Source organism: Amblyraja radiata, chromosome 4, assembly GCF_010909765.2.
Source record: "Amblyraja radiata isolate CabotCenter1 chromosome 4, sAmbRad1.1.pri, whole genome shotgun sequence".
NCBI lineage: Eukaryota > Metazoa > Chordata > Chondrichthyes > Rajiformes > Rajidae > Amblyraja > Amblyraja radiata.
Window position 1 is genome coordinate 106,308,794 of NC_045959.1, and position 17,130 is coordinate 106,325,923.

The 17,130-nt window shown below is 44.6% G+C and overlaps 1 protein-coding gene across 1 annotated transcript in view; it reads right to left on the reverse strand.

The window, feature by feature from the left end:
* The window catches only part of LOC116972456 (copine-3-like), a 79,200-nt gene extending 62,405 nt beyond the window's left edge, over nt 1-16,795 (reverse strand). The window contains exon 1 of the mRNA XM_033020177.1: nt 16,490-16,795. The gene's annotated coding sequence lies outside the window, so the exon portion shown is untranslated. The remainder of the gene's footprint in view (nt 1-16,489) is intronic.
* Nucleotides 16,796-17,130: the final 335 nt, after the last annotated feature.

The window sequence follows — 17,130 nt, forward strand, 5'->3', positions numbered from 1 at the left end:
AAGGAAATGATTAAAGATAGTTCAAAGGTATCCTCAGAAGGCAGTGGAAGCCAATTCTCTGAATGCTTTCAAGAGAGTTAGATAGAGTTCTTAAAGATATCAGAGTCAGGGGATATGGGGAGAAGGCAGGAATGGGGTACTGATTGTGGATGATCAGCCATGATCACATTGAATGGCGGTGCTGGCTCGAAGGGCCGAATGGCCTACTCCTGCACCTATTGTCTATTGAAACCAACACATCCCATTTTCACAGGAACACAATAACTTATGCGGCAAGCCACATGAATATGTAATCATTACTGTAAAATATGTTAACGACTAAATACAGAATAGCCACAGAGCATTGCCATAGGCATAAGATCTCCAATATCAAAGCATACCTAACCAACTAACTCTACAAATGTCTCTTCATTAACATCTGGATACACATAAAAACTGAAAGAACTGAACTAGTCCAGAAGTTAAATGGATCAGAATAAATTATTTAATTCCATTGTTCAACAAGCCCATTCACACTTTGATTCATACGTGGCAAATGCCAACTGCACCACACATGCCATGCAATGGCCACCTCCATTACCAGCGAGAGAGCTTAACAACTTCAGTAGCATTTCAATATTCTGCCAAAACTACCTACTTTACAGTGATTCAATGACGCGTTATTGACACATGTACCTAGTTACAGTGAAATGCTTTGTCTTGCATCCAATCCAGTAAAGTCAGGAAGCAGACCTCACCTAGGCGGTACAAAGGTACCGCCACGGCCTGGCGCCAAAGTTACAAATGTTCACCGAACAATCTATCTACCACCCTTAAGAATAAGGGGTAGGCCATTTAGAACGGAGATGAGGAAAAATGTTTTCACCCAGAAAGTAGTGAATCTGTGGAATTCTCTGCCTCAGAAGGCAGTGAAGGCCTATTCTCTGGATGATTTCAAGAGGGAGTTAGATAGAGCTCTTAAAGATAGCGGAGTTAAGGGATATGGGGAGAAGGCAGTAACGGGGTACTGATTGTGGATGATCAGCCATGATCATAGTGAATGGCGGTGCTGGCTCGAAGGGCTGAATGGCCTACTCCTGCACCTATTGTCTATTGTCTGTCACCACACGTGGCAGCAGCCCCCCCCCCCCCCCCCCCCCGCCAGAGAGTCTGTTCATCAACATTCCTTAACTTAACACCATTCCGACCATTGACCACATATGTCCTATCCCCATACAGCCCACCCCACCCCCCACACACCCCTTCTGGATTTTTTAGGCCTCCCATCTACCTTATTGGAGACCTTCGAACTATCTTTAATCAGACTTTACCTGAGACTAGATATTATACCCTTTATCCTGTATCTGTACACCATGGACGGCTTGATCGTAATCATGTATAGTATTTTCGCTGACTGCTTAGCACGCAACAAAAAGCTGTTCACTGTGCCTGAGTAGACGTGACAATAATAAACTAAACATTGTTTAATTCATAACAAAAGGACAGACATTCAAAACTGCTTTTCCAAAAGTGCTAAATTTAAATATGGAAAAAAAATCGATGTGTGTGTGTGTGTGTAGACATATAATATATATATACACACACATACACACACACATATATATTATGTATGCATAGGGAGGTTTCATGGCAGTCGGGTCATGACCCATGACCCGTACTGTTGCTACGCTACTCCAAGTGGAGTACACGCGATGAACTGCAGGTAGGCACTTACCATGGTTTCCAGCGTAGCGGGCCCATTAAAACCCGCTGAAATTGTCAATTTTTGCGCTGTAAATAATTATGGAAATCGGGATAGCGTGTGAGACATTTAGCCCTCTTCAGAATTCCAAAAGTGAGGAGAAATGACGGTAGATAGAAGCGAGAGCTGAAGGGACAACAACAGACAGAGTGCTTGGCGAACATTGGCCGTTTGCTCACTGCATTTCATCAAGTAAGGCATTATTTGTGTTTTTTCTTGATTCCTTTGGTATCTAAAAAGTTTCAGAAGTGATAAGTCTGGCTGTAAATTTTTTAAATCAGCCATGGTTCTCAAGTGGGTGTTTACATACAAAATGAAAACGCATCTGAAGAAAAATTTACAGCCAGATTGATCACTTCGGAGACTTTTTAGATACCAAAGGAATCAAGAAAAAACACAAATAATGCCTTATTGTTGATGAAATGCAGTGAGCAAATGCGATAATTCCGATATCTGCACAGCCAATGTTTACCAAGCACTTTATCTGCTGTTGTCCCTTCAGCTCTCGCTTCTCTTTACCTTCATTTCGCTTCACTTTTGGAATTCTAAAGTTGGGTACATGTCTCTCACACCTACCCTGACTTCCACAATTTTTTCAGCGCAGAAATTCAACATTTTGGCGATTAATAACATATACCGGAAGTTACGGATGTCCTCCAGATGGATTGAGCAGCTCCGTGCGTCCAGCCCTATGACCCAGTGACCTTACGTGCAACCCCTCTATATAATAGATTCAATTGAAAACCAAAAATTGCTTCTTTCCTGGGAGGTTGTATGTAAGGGGAACGTATACAGTTAATGGCAAGACCCTTAACAGCATCATTGTAGAGGGGAATTTTGGCTTCCTGAAAGAGGTAATACAAGAACTTTTAAGCATTAAAGATGGCATGCAGTATGCTTGCCTTCATTGAGAGAGCACTGAGTATAAGAGTCAGGAAGTCATGTTGCAGCTTTTTAGGACTTTGGTTAGGCCTTATTTGGAACATAGAACATAGAACATAGAAAATAGGTGCAGGAGGAGGCCATTCGGCCCTTCGAGCCAGCACCGCCATTCATTGTGATCATGGCTGATCGTCCCCAATTAATAACCTGTGCCTGCCTTCTGGTCTTCATGACTTCCTGGTCCTCCCAATGCCGGGTCCTCCTTACAGAAAGGATGCAGATGCTTTGGATGGGGGGTGGGGGGGCCGAAGAGGTTTACCAGAATGCCCCTTGGATTCGAGGGTATCAACTATACGGAGAGACACACAAAGTACTGGAGTAACTCAGTGGTTTATAACTAGCTAGATGAAGAGGTTGGACAGACTTGGACTGTTTGCTCTGGAGCTTCGGATGCTGAGGGGAGACCTGATAGAAGTGTATAAAATGTATGAGAGGCATAGATAAGATAGACGGCTAGAACCTTTCTCCAGGGTGTAAATGCCAAAGACTTGGCGGCATAGCTACAAGGTGAAAGCGCAAAGTTTAAAGGAGATGTGGAAGACAAGTTGTTTTTTTTAAATGCAGAGGGAGGTTGGTGCCTAGAATGTGCTGCCGGGTGTGGTGGAGGCAGATACAATATTGGCAACATGAGGCTTTTAGACAGATGTACGAACATGCAGAGAATGGATGGGTATGGATCATTTGCAGGTAGATGAGGCTTGTTTAGCTTGGCATCATGTTCGGCACAGACATTGTGGGCCGAAGGGCCAGTTCTTGTGCTGGATGTTCCTTGGTCTATAAGTTCTGTCGGATGATGACCCAGACCATGAACTCGTCTGCCTATCTTTAGAAGAGCAACACAATCATAGATATTTTGTGAGTGACCCTTAGTTACCTTCATCCTCCACACGAGCTCAGGAATCAACCAGTTTCAACTCATTTGAGTCACCTGCTGTGTATATCTGTACACTTTTTTTTTTAAAAACAATAAACTGGATACATCAGATTCAAATCTGACACTGGAACTTGTTAAAGGCTGTGTAGACCAGCACTGTTTATTCTAAGAATAATGGTATTAAATTGCATAATAAACTATTTCTGTGTGGCTAGCATTTCTTTCTCGCATCTATCTCAATTGAGTTTTATTTTTAAACTTAATTTATTATATAATTTCATATAATTGTATTGTGCTTAGCCACCCAATGGATTAACACTGACATTGTATTTTCATCTATTCTCACGTCCAGAATGCTTTCTCGTTTTACACAGGTGGATCTTCTGTTTGTTTACAATACAATCTATGTTACAATAGGATGATGTTAATTTACACAAAAGGTGATCAGATAACATTACTACACGCCACATTCCAGTGTGATAAAATGTGTCACACGATAACATCAAGATCTGAACCCTCCATCTCAGATTACTACACATTCGCTAACATGTGGTGCAATGTAACCAGCAATGGTAAAATAGCACTGCTTTCTTCTAATATCTTCTTGGGTGTGGCGTGCACAGCCTAAAGTTGTAGGACAACTTGTTCTATTTGATCTTATTTGATTGTGCACGCCAGGTTGATTGCATTTGTCGAAACAGGGCGGACCACGTGAAGGTTGCAATCTCCCACCCCTCTTCTAATATAGTGATTGGGGAACTATTACAGTTCTTTGGTTTTTATCTGAAATCACAGACCTTCAAGATCAGACTAACCGAATGTTGTACCTTTTAATCAGTGTGAAATGATTGCAAGCAAATTTCCACATCCAAGTAAATTTCCTTCACAAATAATTTGTTCAATTTTCTAGCGAAGGGAAAGAGGTTGATGAACAAATCATTTTTGCTCCGCCATTTTTGCTTTTAATGAATATTTAATTAAAAATGCTGCCTCTTAAACCACAAAATATTAGTTCGATAACACACACATGATTTAATTTTTAAGTAGTAAGGATCTTAACTGAGGTTGGAGGTAGATATGACCAAAGTCGACACAATATTAGGTGCAAGAAGGAACTGCAGATGCCAGTTTACACCGAAGATAGACACAAAACAGAACATGGGTTTAAGGTGAAGGGGAAAAGATTTAATAGGAATATGAGGGGTAACTTTTTCCACACATAGGGTGGTGGTTGTATGGAACAAGCTGCCGGAGGTGGTAGTTGAGGCAGGGACTATCCCAACGTTTAAGAAACAGTTGGACAGGTACACGGAAAGGACAGGTTTGGAGGGATATGGGCCAAACGCAGGCAGGTGGGACTAGTGTAGTTTAGTTTAGAGATACAGCACGGAAACAGGCATTTCGACCCACCGAGGCAGCGTCGATGAGCGAGCACCTCACACATTAATGCTATCTTACACAGACTAGGGACAATTAACACATACACCATGCCAATTAACCTACATACCTGTACGTCTTTGGATTCTAGGAGGAAATCGAAGATCTCGGAGATAACCCACGCGGTCACGGGGAAAACGTACAAACTCCGCACAGACAGCACCCGTAGTCAGGATCGAACTCGGGTCTCCGGCGCTGCAAGGCAGCAACTCTACCGCTGCGCCACAGTGCCGCGCTGTGTAGCTGGGACACGTTGGCCGGTGTGGGTAAGTTGGGCCGAAGGGCCTGTTTCCATGCTGTATCACTCTATAACTCTATGACAAAATGCTGGAGTAAGTCAGCGGACAGGCAGCATCTCTGGAGAGAAGGAATGGGTGACTTTTTGGGTCGAGACCCTGCTTCAGATATTAATCGCAATATTAGGTGCAACTGATCAGCCAGTGATTGAATCTGGAACTTGAAGCCAAAGATAATTCTGACCCTGAAAGTATTAAAAAATAAGGAAGCCTCGGCTTAACCTCACTTTAATATTGGACATTCATTTTAGTCAATCCTATAGATGGTTGCACTTCAGAAGTACTTGATGGATGCACATTTAGATAATACAGGAAACAATACAAGCATAACCACGTTCTTATAAACGGTATATTTTCCCTTTTATCTTGATAGTTATAACCTAAAAAAAGTTAACAGAATTGTCAAACATTGTTTCCCTTTGATAAATAATGGCAGGTCCCAATCCTACTATTCTTTCCCATGTTCTGTGTAAACACTCGCTTAATAATCGATTCAGGAACTGTTCCTACTACTAACATGAGATTAACTGGCCTTTAGATTCCACATTTCTCTTTCTGTCCATTCTTAAATGGTGGGGTTACATTTGCCACCTTCCAATGTGCAGGAACCATCCTATTACATACGGAAATTTGGAAGATGACAACCAGTGAATCCACTCTCCAAGGCCACCACTTTGGCATGCAGATCACTGTGCCTTGTCAATTCATTAGTAAAAACATATCGAATTTACCATTAATTGCTTTCACCTCATTCACCCTAGATCTATTTCCACAAGATCTTTATGTCTTCATGAAAACAAACATTATGTTTAATTTCCCTGTCATTTACTTATTCTCCAAGACAACTTCTCATCTCAGCCTGTAACAAAGCGTGTTAACTTGAGAATTAAATAAGTACTTGATGGTTGGTGCGGAATCAGTGTAACAGTGCTGTTTCTGTGTAGAAAGAAACTGCAGATGTTAGTATTTACCAAAGATGGACACAAAGTGCTGGAGTAACTCAGCAGGTCAGGCAGCATCTCTGGGGGGACATTTCGGGACTGGACCCTTCTTCAGACTCCACCTGTACTGTTTCTCTGCTGTATGACAATATTCTAGACATAAACTATTGTATTCTCTTTTTTTAAATCAAAGCCTTGATCCTACTTTACTCAATTCAAAAATATTTGCAAATTCGCTGCTGCTCTTTTGTGAAAAATTATAAGCCTTTTCTTTTGATCTGATACTACATTGAAATACCTTTATTAGCAACAGCTTATGGATCAACTGGGCTTATATTCACTGGAATTTAGAAGGATGAGAGGGTATCTTATGCAGGAAAAATGCTCCCGATGTTGGGGGAAGTCCAGAACCAGGGGTCACAGTTTATGAATAAGGGGTAGGCCATTTAGGACTGGGATGAGGAAAAACTTTTTCACCCAGAGAGTTGTGAATCTGTGGAATTCTCTGCCACAGAAGGCAGTGGAGGCCAATTCACTGGATGTTTTCAAGAGAGTTAAGTATAGCTTTTCGGGCTAATGGAACCAAGGGATATGGGGAGAAAGCAGGAACAAGGTACTGATTTTGGATGATCAGCCATGATCATATTGAAAGGCGGCGCTGGCTCAAAGGGCTGAACGGCCTACTCCTGCACCTATTTTCTATGTTTCTACTTCTCCATTGTGATTTTTGATCCTTAAAAAAAGTGCCCATATTTTGTGTAGGCTTGTGTTAATGTGCAGGGATCGCTGGGTCGGTGCGGACTTGGTGGGCCGAAGGGTCGGTATCTCTTAAGTAAACAGGTCAAAGAGGCCTCGTTCTGTGCCATAATGAATAAGCAACCCAATGCAAATGGTGAGCATGTCATAGAGAGAATGGTAAACGGATTAATTCAAAACAAAACTATAGGGATGGACAGCAGCAGGTACATTAATTGGCCCTATAAATTGTGTCTTCTGTGTAAGTGAGTATTAGAATCTGGGGGTGATTCACAAAATCTTTCAAAGTTAATGATTTCAAATGTGTGGGAAGGAACAGCGGATGCCGATTTACACCAAAGAGAGACACAAAATCCTGGAGTAACTCAGCAGGTCAGGCAGCATCTCTGGAGAAAAGGAATAGGCGATATTTCTCCTGAGAGGTTGCCTGACCCGCTGAATTATGCTAGGATTATGTTAATTTAATGGTTTGAAATATTAAGGATAGTGAAAATTCGACCTCTCTTTCACAGGGGCAAATTCACAAGAGTAATTTCTATTGGGTTATTATAGGTTTAGAGTAGTTTAGTTTGGAGACACAGCGCAGAAACAGGTCTTTTGGCCCACCACATCCGTGCCGACCAGCGATCCCCACATATTAACACAATCCTACACAAACTGGAGACAATTTTTTTTTTTAACATTTTACCAAGCCAATTTACCAATAAACCTGTACATCTTTGGAGTGTGGGAGGAAACCGAAGATCTCGGAGAAAACCCACGCAGGTGACGGAGAAAACGTACAAACTCCATACAGACGGTACCCATAGTCGGGATCGAACCCGTGTCTCTGCCGCTGCAAGCGCTGTAAGGCAGCAACTCTACCGCGCGCCACCGTGCCACCCTAATGGATTTAGAGTTGGCTTTACATAGACTAGAAATAATATATTCATCATGCATCATGAGATTTCTAAGGTTCCAAATGAGTGAAGTAAACAAACGGAACAATTCACTGGCTCTGCTGTGTTTCATCTATTGATCATCTTATATTTTAAGGACAGAATAAACCCATTCATAACAATGGCCTAGACCGTACAACCCACAGCTGCCAATTCCAACAGATCAGTAAAATGTTTATCCAGAAAGAAGGAACTTCAGATGCTGGTTCACAAAAAAACATGCAAAGTGCTGGAGCAACTCGGCAGGTCAGGCAGCATCTCTGGAGAACATGGTCGGAATCCTTCTTCAGACTAGTAAACCTCCTCAAAAAAGTATAATAAAGTGGGCACTTTGTGGAGTGGAGTGCACACAATAACCTCCATCTTAACACCAAAAAAACAAAGGAGATAGTTGTGGACTTCAGGAGGGGGAGGAGGAGGACTCAAGCAACACCAATCACCATTAAGGGCACTGAGGTGGAGGTGGTCGCTAATCACAGGTACCTTGGGGTGCAGCTTGACAGTGAGCTAAACTGGAAGTGTCATATGGAGGCGGTGTACAGGAAGGGACAAAGCCGACTGTATTTTTTAAGGAGGCTGAGGGCATTTAACATCTGCCAACCCCTACTGTGCAGTGTCTACCATTCAGTGGTGGCCAGTGCTCTGTTTTTTGCTGTGGCCTGTTGGGGAGATGGCGCCCGTATAGCGGATAAAAACAGACTGGACAAGCTAATCAGGAAGGCCGGCTCAGTGGTCGGGGCTGAGCAACGAACGGTCCAGCAGGTGGCAGAGGCCTAAACTCTGAACAAACTAGGTTCTATAATGACCAACCCCACTCACCCACTCCATGCCCTGAAGGTGATCAAGAGCAGCATCTTCAGTCAGAGGCTGATTGCACCAATGTGCAAAACTGAGAGACATAGGAAGTCCTGTTTACCAGCTGCTATAAGGTTATATAATGCGCATAAATAACTGCACTTTTTTTTAAATTAATTGTATTTTAACTTGTATTTTAACTTGTTAAGTATGGAAGCCATTTGAGGAAATGTGTGGTGTTATGTCTGTCTTGAAGCTGTCGTGGCACTGTAATTTCCTGTAAAGGATTATTAAAGGTATAATCAATCAATCAATCAATCAATCATTATTTACCTTTACACGTTGAGATGACTCTGATTAGCTTGAATTCTTCTGCCATAGAACCTTTAATAATAGCATCACCTAATTGACATACAACGTGGATAAAGGCCCTTTGGCCCACCATGTCCACACCAACCAACGATCCCCATACACTGGCACTACCCTACACACTAGGGACAATTTACAATCTTTACCAAAGCAAATTAACTTACAAACCTGTACGTCTTTGGAGTGTGGGAGGAAACCGGAGCGGACCCGGAAAACCCACGTGGTCATGGGGAGAATGTACAAACTGTGTACAGACAGCACCCGTTGTCAGGGCCGAACCCGGGTCTCTGGCGCTGAAAGGCAGCAACTCTAATGCTGCACCACTTTGCTAGTGGGAGCCATGTGCATTAGAAAGTCATCAAAAAACAATAGATCTGACCTAATATCCATGGGATATATACGAGCAGAAGAAACTCAAACATGTCTCAAAGTACCAGGCATAATTTTACTGTAAAACAAACGCCTATCAATTTCTATTGGGGGGGTGCTGCACCAGATAACAGAAATGGATATCTCAGCTAAAATATTTAATCCTCTCTGATGCACTAAAGACCCCAAGATATAAACATTATCAGGCCTTTACCGCCCAATCTAATTAAAATTCAGAATAACACTTCTTTCATTGTGAAGTCCCAAAACAAAACCACTCGTGTTGAGTCCCCATTGGCAAGCGGTAATGAAAACAGCATTATGAGAAATGATTTTTGATCTGCAGTACCAAATGTTTTACCTCCACTTTCATTTCTACATTTGCTTTCAATTTTAAAATCTATAAACTTTTTGCTTCTCACTTTCTACTTAAAATTGTTTGTTGGGAGTTTTATACTACTGGATGGCACAGAAGTCCTTAAAGCCTTAAGTAAAAAATCCAGTCAAAGGTAAAATATTTGAAAATACCCAAAAGAAAGGAACAATGCTGATGACAATGTTAAAATTTAGAAAATAGTCTAGAGGTAAGCTTTGAAATTGTTACTGCATCTTTGAATATTGGATGTTACAGTAAGAGTTACCAGGGAACAGTAAATGCTTGTATTTAGTTTAGTCTAGGGATACAACAGGCCCATTGAGTCCATGCCAACCACAATCACCCGTACACTAGTTTTATCCTACACACTAGGGACAATTTATGGAAACCAATTAACCTACAAACCTGCATGTGTTTGGAATGTGGGAGGAAACCAGGGCACAGGGGGAAACCCCACGTGATTAAAAAATACTGGGCCAGTTTCTGTTTCATATAATTATTTGCTTAAAAAATCTCTGCCATAAACCATATGGGCCTATATTAGGGGCAAAGAACTAGATATGCAATAGACAATAGACAATAGGTGCAGGAGTAGGCCATTCGGCCCTTCGAGCCAGCACCGCCATTCAATGTGATCATGGCAGATCATCCCCAATCAGTACCCCATTCCTGCCTTTTCCCCATATCCTCCGACTCCGCTATCTTTAAGAGCCCTATCCAGCTCTCTCTTGTAAGCATCCAGTGAACCTGCCTCCACCGCCCTCTGAGGCAGAGAATTCCACAGACTCACAACTCTCTGTGAGAAAAAGTGTTTCCTCATCTCCGTTCTAAATGGCTTACTCCTTATTCTTAAACTGTGGCCCCTGGTTCTGGACTCCCCCAACATTGGGAACATGTTTCCTGCCTCTAGTGTGTCCAAACCCTTAACAATCTTATATGTTTCAATGAGATCTCCTCTGATCCTTCTAAACTCCAGTGTGTACAAGCCCAGCTGCTTCGTTCTCTCAGCATATGACAGTCCCGCCATCCCGGGAATTAACCTTGTAAACCTACACTGCACTCCCTCAATAGCAAGAATGTCCTTCCTCAAATTATGCACTATGCTCAGATAATTCATTTTGACTTACACCTTTATGGGCCTGTCACACTTAGGCAATTTTGACTGTCAAGTTGCTGGCATTCGCCTGAAAAACCAGCAACTGGAACGGCGACTGTCAGAGTGGAACACACACACACACACATCGCTTCCTTCACCAGCCCATTATGCAGGCAGGGAACAGGGCAAGTGGAAGGAGCGCTGTCTGAGTGATACAGACACACTCCGCGATGAACAGGAAGGTTGGCGCTGTAATTAAGACGGCTAAAGCACAGTGTACGGTAAGTCCTTTAAAAGAGGGGGCGAGTGGGGGGGGAGAAGAAGGAGGGAGAAGGAGTGGAGACAACTTTTAATAAACCAGAGATACACGGCTGTGAAGCTCGGCGGACATTTAACATTACCGGTCGGTTCTCCTTGGTTCTGAAAACTACTCACGTTTTTATTCCCCCAATGAGCCAATGAAATTCACCGGTCAGCACCGACTACATCCTACGAGAACCACCGAGAATCTTCGACCTCCTGGCAACCCACTAGGACCTCCTGGTGACCTACCTACAGCACGAGAATTCTCGCTACTCTCCATGGCGGCTACATTCTGGTCGCCGCTAACTTTTCAACGTTGAAAATTTTGCGGCAACCATGATGAGGCCGCGACTAGTTCCCAGAATGCGGGAACTCCTCACGACCATGAAGGCAACCCCCCGCGAACATGTGGCGACTGCATAATCTCCTGCAGACAGGCCCTTCAGCTTCCTTTCCTTAGCTGGTCAACCCCAGCTATGGAGTCCCATGCAGAACCTTGTTCCTTCCTAGGGCAACATTCTGGCAGAGGCCAAACCAGACTCAATGGGTATTTTTAAGGTGGAGATTGATAGATTCTTGATTAGTATGAGTGTCGGGTTATGGGGAGAAGGCAGGAGAATGGGGTTGAGAGGGAAAGATGATTGAATGGCGGAGTAGACTTGATGGGCCGAATGACCTAATTCTGCTCCAATCACTTATGAACTTATGAGATGTAAGTTGGCCATAGCAGGCCATAGTAAGTTGGCCATAGCAGCAATAATACCACTCAATGCCAGTGGTAACCAGACAAGTGGTGAGACAACTTTAGCCACACATTGCAATGCTGGCTAACACAAGTATGACCACATCACACTTTTAGGTTTTGCTCATCAAGTGTTCACCACCATTCAGCGGCCAGAAGTCAAACATTCACAATAATCAAAAGTCTTGTCTTTTCATCTAACTACTTTACCTAAAGTACACGTGTACGATTATTAAAATCACGTGCACAGGTTGACTTAAGGGCCTGTCCCACGAGCATGCGACTCCATGCGGCAAGCGCGACCTAACGTGGTCGCTTGAGCCATACGGCCTCGTGGGGCTGGTCCCACTTCGATCGCCGGAGCCATATGGAGTTGTGCGGAGCTGATTCCGAAATCGCATGGGGCTCCGAAAAACTGACCGTGTTCAAAAATCCCGCGCGGCAATGGCCTGCCGGCCCGCAGCCGCCTCGACGCCGTGCGCACCGCCTCGACGGGCTTGCGCAGCGTCTTGACGCCGTACGTCACGCAACGCGGACTTCGCTCGAACTTCACGTCACTCACTCGACCTCCGCGCGGCCCCCGCTTCCAGTTTGGTCGCGCTCGCCGCATGCTGGTGGGACCGGCCCTGTACGGGGATCACTCGACCTCTGCGCGGCCTCCGCTTCCGGTTTGGTCGCGCTTGCCGCATGCTGGTCGCATGCTCGTGGGACAGCCCCTTAACTTACTCGTCAGCAATGCGATTGGCCATATCCGGATTTTTTAAATGTTATTTAGTTTAGTTTAGTTTAGAGATACAGCACGGAAACAGGCCCTTAGGCCCACCGGGTCCGCTCCGACCAGCGATCCCCGCACATTAACACTATCCTACACCCACTAGAGACAATTTTTACATTTACCAAGCCAATTAGCCTACAAACCTGTACGTCTTTGGAGTGTGGGAGGAAACCGAAGATCTCGGAGAAAACCCACGCAGATCACGGGGAGAACGTAAAACTCCGTACAGACAGCGCCCGTAGTCGGGATCGAACCCGGGTCTCCTGCGCTGCATTCGCTGTAAGGCAGCAACTCTACCGCTGTGACCACCGTAAACTTCTGGCAACTATATTGCACAAGACTATTTCCATTGACAAAGGCTAAATAAATGAAGATCACAACTACCCTCAAGAAAAATGGTAGGGTAGAGAGGAATGGATTGATGTCTACCACATTATACATTTGAAACACTTTCGTTGATAAGGCAACGTGCTTCAAACACTAGTCAAAAGAAGAAAAAATCTTATAAATGTCAACGTACGTTAAATAAACAAAAGCTTACCCAGACCATGAGGTCGGCTCTATAAAAAAGTAACACCCTTGTATCTCACTGCAGTGGGATCTGAGCAAGTTACTCACAGCTCCACTGGAATAGTTAAGACAACATACAGAGTCATAGGCATGGAAACAGCTTCGACCCAGCTCTTCCTTGCTGACCAAGATGCCTCATCTAACCTAGTGCCATTGGGTCACATTGAACCTATATCCCTCAAAGTTCTGTAAACGTTTAAGATGCACTATCAAAATTTTTATTAAGATGCAAGGAATCCACAATTATTCAGAACTGGCTTACTTGTAGCGTGGGGGGGGGGATCTAGGGATATGGACCACATGCAGGCAGTGGAGGTTAGTCTAACCTGTTCACTGCCACGTTTTTTTTTACACTATTAGCCATGAGCCGAGTGTACTCGGGGTGGTACTGAACAGGTTAACCTGGCATCATGTTCAGGTGTAAATCAAAATCAACATGGTGGGCCAAAGAGCCTTTTCCGGTGTTGTACTGTTCTATGGGAGACACAAAATGCTGGAGTAACTCAGTGGGACAGACAGGCAGCATCTCTGTCGAGAAGGAATGGGTGACGTTTCGGGTCGAGACCTTTCTTCAGACTGTACTGTTCTATGTTCCTTCCTATCCATGTACCTAGAGGGAGTACAGAGAAGATTCACCAGACTGATTCCTGGGATGTCAGGACTTTCATATGAAGAAAGACTGGATAGACTCGGCTTGTACTCGCTAGAATTTAGAAGATTGAGGGGGGATCTTATAGAAACTTACAAAATTCTTAAGGGGTTGGACAGGCTAGATGCAGGAAGATTGTTCCCGATGTTGGGGAAGTCCAGAACAAGGGGTCACAGTTTAAGGATAAGGGGGAAATCTTTTAGGACCAAGATGAGAAAAACATTTTTCACACAGAGAGTGGTGAATCTCTGGAATTCTCTGCCACAGAAGGTAGTTTGGGCCAGTTCATTGGCTATATTTAAGAGGGAGTTAGATGTGGCCCTTGTGACTAAAGGGATCAGGGGGTATGGAGAGAAGGCAGGTACAGGATACTGAATTGGATGATCAGCCATGATCATATTGAATGGCGGTGCAGGCTCGAAGGGCCGAATGGCCTACTCCTGCACCTATTTTCTATGTTTCTATCCAAGCGTTTAATACTCTTATACGCACACATTTAATGCCCAATCTTGTTTACCTCAATACATCTTTCATTTCTAAAGGATGCTCTGGGCCTACACTGGGAAAATCTAAACTGGATGGACAAAAGAAAAAAATCAATGCAGTCGATAGCTTAAATAAATAATGAAACAATGTAAAATCAAAATCAAGATGGCAATACGTGGAAACTTCACGAACATGTTTGGACTTTACAATAACAAAGGAATAATTCATTAAAATTAAATACAGTGAGAAATAAGAGGACCAAAAAATATTCAATGAAAGCCACACGCTACTAACAAGTAACCACCAATAGTCGTATTTCACCAGCACTACCTTATACTACTATAAATGAGTATGCCTTGAATCGACTCTACAAATCAGTAGCTACAAACATCCTGATGGTAAGAATACTCAAATACTAAATACATTCATGAATAGTATCTACATTTTACTGCACGCTCAGTTGGCAAGTGCATTAATAAAAGATGAATTGAATTCTCAAGAGACATGGCAAAGTGGTCGCTAAGTGGATTCTTGGATATCACAGGGAACGATTTCTCATACATTTCTCCATCACCACCCAGTTCGGTATAACGTTTGCAGTCAGCATAGTCTGGGCGTAAACTGGGGCATCTTCAGTGGCATCCTGCCCCATTCACTCAGTGAAGTGCTATTACCGTTCAGTTACTGTGAAGTTTCCGTTTAAATCAAACGGCAAAACCCTGGACTATTTTTGAGACGTGAGCAACAGATTAAGAGGGGGGTGTAATGGGAGACACAAAGAACAGCACATGCAGTAAAACACTAAGTGCTGGAGTAACCTGGCAGCATATGTGCAAGGAATGTGGACGGGGTTTTTTCAGACTGATTGTAATAGTGGGAGTGAGCGAGGGAGGCAACCTGGAAAATAAGGTTGAAGTCTGAAGAAGGGTTTCGGCCCGAAACGTTGCCTAATCCCTTCGCTCCATAGAATGATCCTGCCTCACCCGCTGAGTTTCTCCAGCACTTGTGTCTGCCCTGGAAAAGAGAGATGGGGGACTCTTCTTCGGACTGCTTGTCCTAGTGTGGGGAGAAAGCTGGAAAAGAGATATGGAGGAACCTTCTTCAAACTGATTGTGGTTCTTTCTGGTGGAGGAGGGAGAAGGATGGAAAAGTGGGGGTCCCTTCTTCATACTGATTGTAGTGGGGGGTGGGGGGGATGCTGGAAAAGAGAGGTGGGGGGGGGGCATATTGTAGTAGTGGAAGAGAGGGAGGGGATTAAGCTGTAGAGGGAGGGAGGTAGAGAGAGAGGTTGGAAAAGATAGTTTAGAAGGACTGTTCTTCAGATTGATTACAGTAACGAGGAGAGGGAAGAGAAAGCTGGAAAGAGAGGTGGGAGGGAGGCTGGTCAGATACACGGCCACTGAAACCCCAGCACCAACATCTCCACCCGCGTTGACGTGGCCACAGTGACAGCCTTTTGTATGTTGAACTCCCCGAGCCGTCCGAGGTACTCTCACCCTCCATCACAGCCCAACACCAGCCCAGCTCAGCTCAGCCTAGCACCAGCCTGTAGATCAGACCAGCACCAGCCACAACACGAGCCCAGCCCGGCTCTGCTCAGCCTAGCACCAGCCCAGACTAGCCCAGCTCAGACTAGCCCAGCTCAGATCAGCCTAGCACCAGCCCCAACCGTAGCCTAGCACCAGCCTGTAGATCAGCCCAGTACCAGCCGCAACACCAGCCCTAACACGAGCCTAGCCCAGCTCAGCTCAGCCCATCACCAGCCTCAACACCAGCTCAGCCCAGGACCAGTCCAGCTCTGCTCAGCTTAGCACCAGCCCACCCTAGCGCCAGCCCCAACACTAGCCCAGCTCAGCTCAGCCCAACACCAGCCCAGTCCCCTGCCCCGTGGCCCGGACTCGCCGTCCCGGGACCAAAGCCCCGACAACGCCCAGAAAGTTTCAACACTGACAGTGCAAACTCAACTCCACATCGCCGGCTCCACACTAACCGCCCGGCGCTCCCCCCACCCCCGCAAGCCTTGTTGCAAATTACCTGACGAGTTGCTTAAAAAGCTCCAGAAATAACTCCCTCCTTCTTGGTCCGGGCAAAAGCTTCTGGGAAACGCCGCAGCGTAGAGAGAAGAACAAATAATGATCTGTGTGTGTGTGTATATATATTATAATTACTTGCAGCGCTGATTAAGGCTGCACAAAGAGCGTGAACTCTCAGTTTACTGCTAACCCCAAGCGACTGTCAAGCAGAAACAGAAAAGCAATCGACTGGAAGTGAGTTTCAGCCAAGGACCAACGAGACTCAACTTCCACACTCCCGCCCGCTCCACTCATTGCGCATGTTGGTGCCAAGACAGGGCGGCACCGTCTGGCTACTTGTGCAAGAATAACAATAAAGTTGCTGGAGTAACTCAGCGGGTTGGGCCGGGCAGCATCTCAGCAATTCATTGTCATGTGTACCGAGGTACAGTGAAAAGCTTTTGTGTAGGAAGGAACTGCAGATGCTGGTTTAAACCGAAGGTGGACACGAAAAACTGGAGTAACTCAGCGGGACTGGCAGCATCTCTGGAGAAAAAAAGGAATGGGTGACGTTTGGGGTCGAGACCCTTCTTCAGACAGGCAGCATCTCTGGAGTTTCGGAAACGTCACCCATTTCTTGTCTTCAGAGATGCTGCCTGGTCC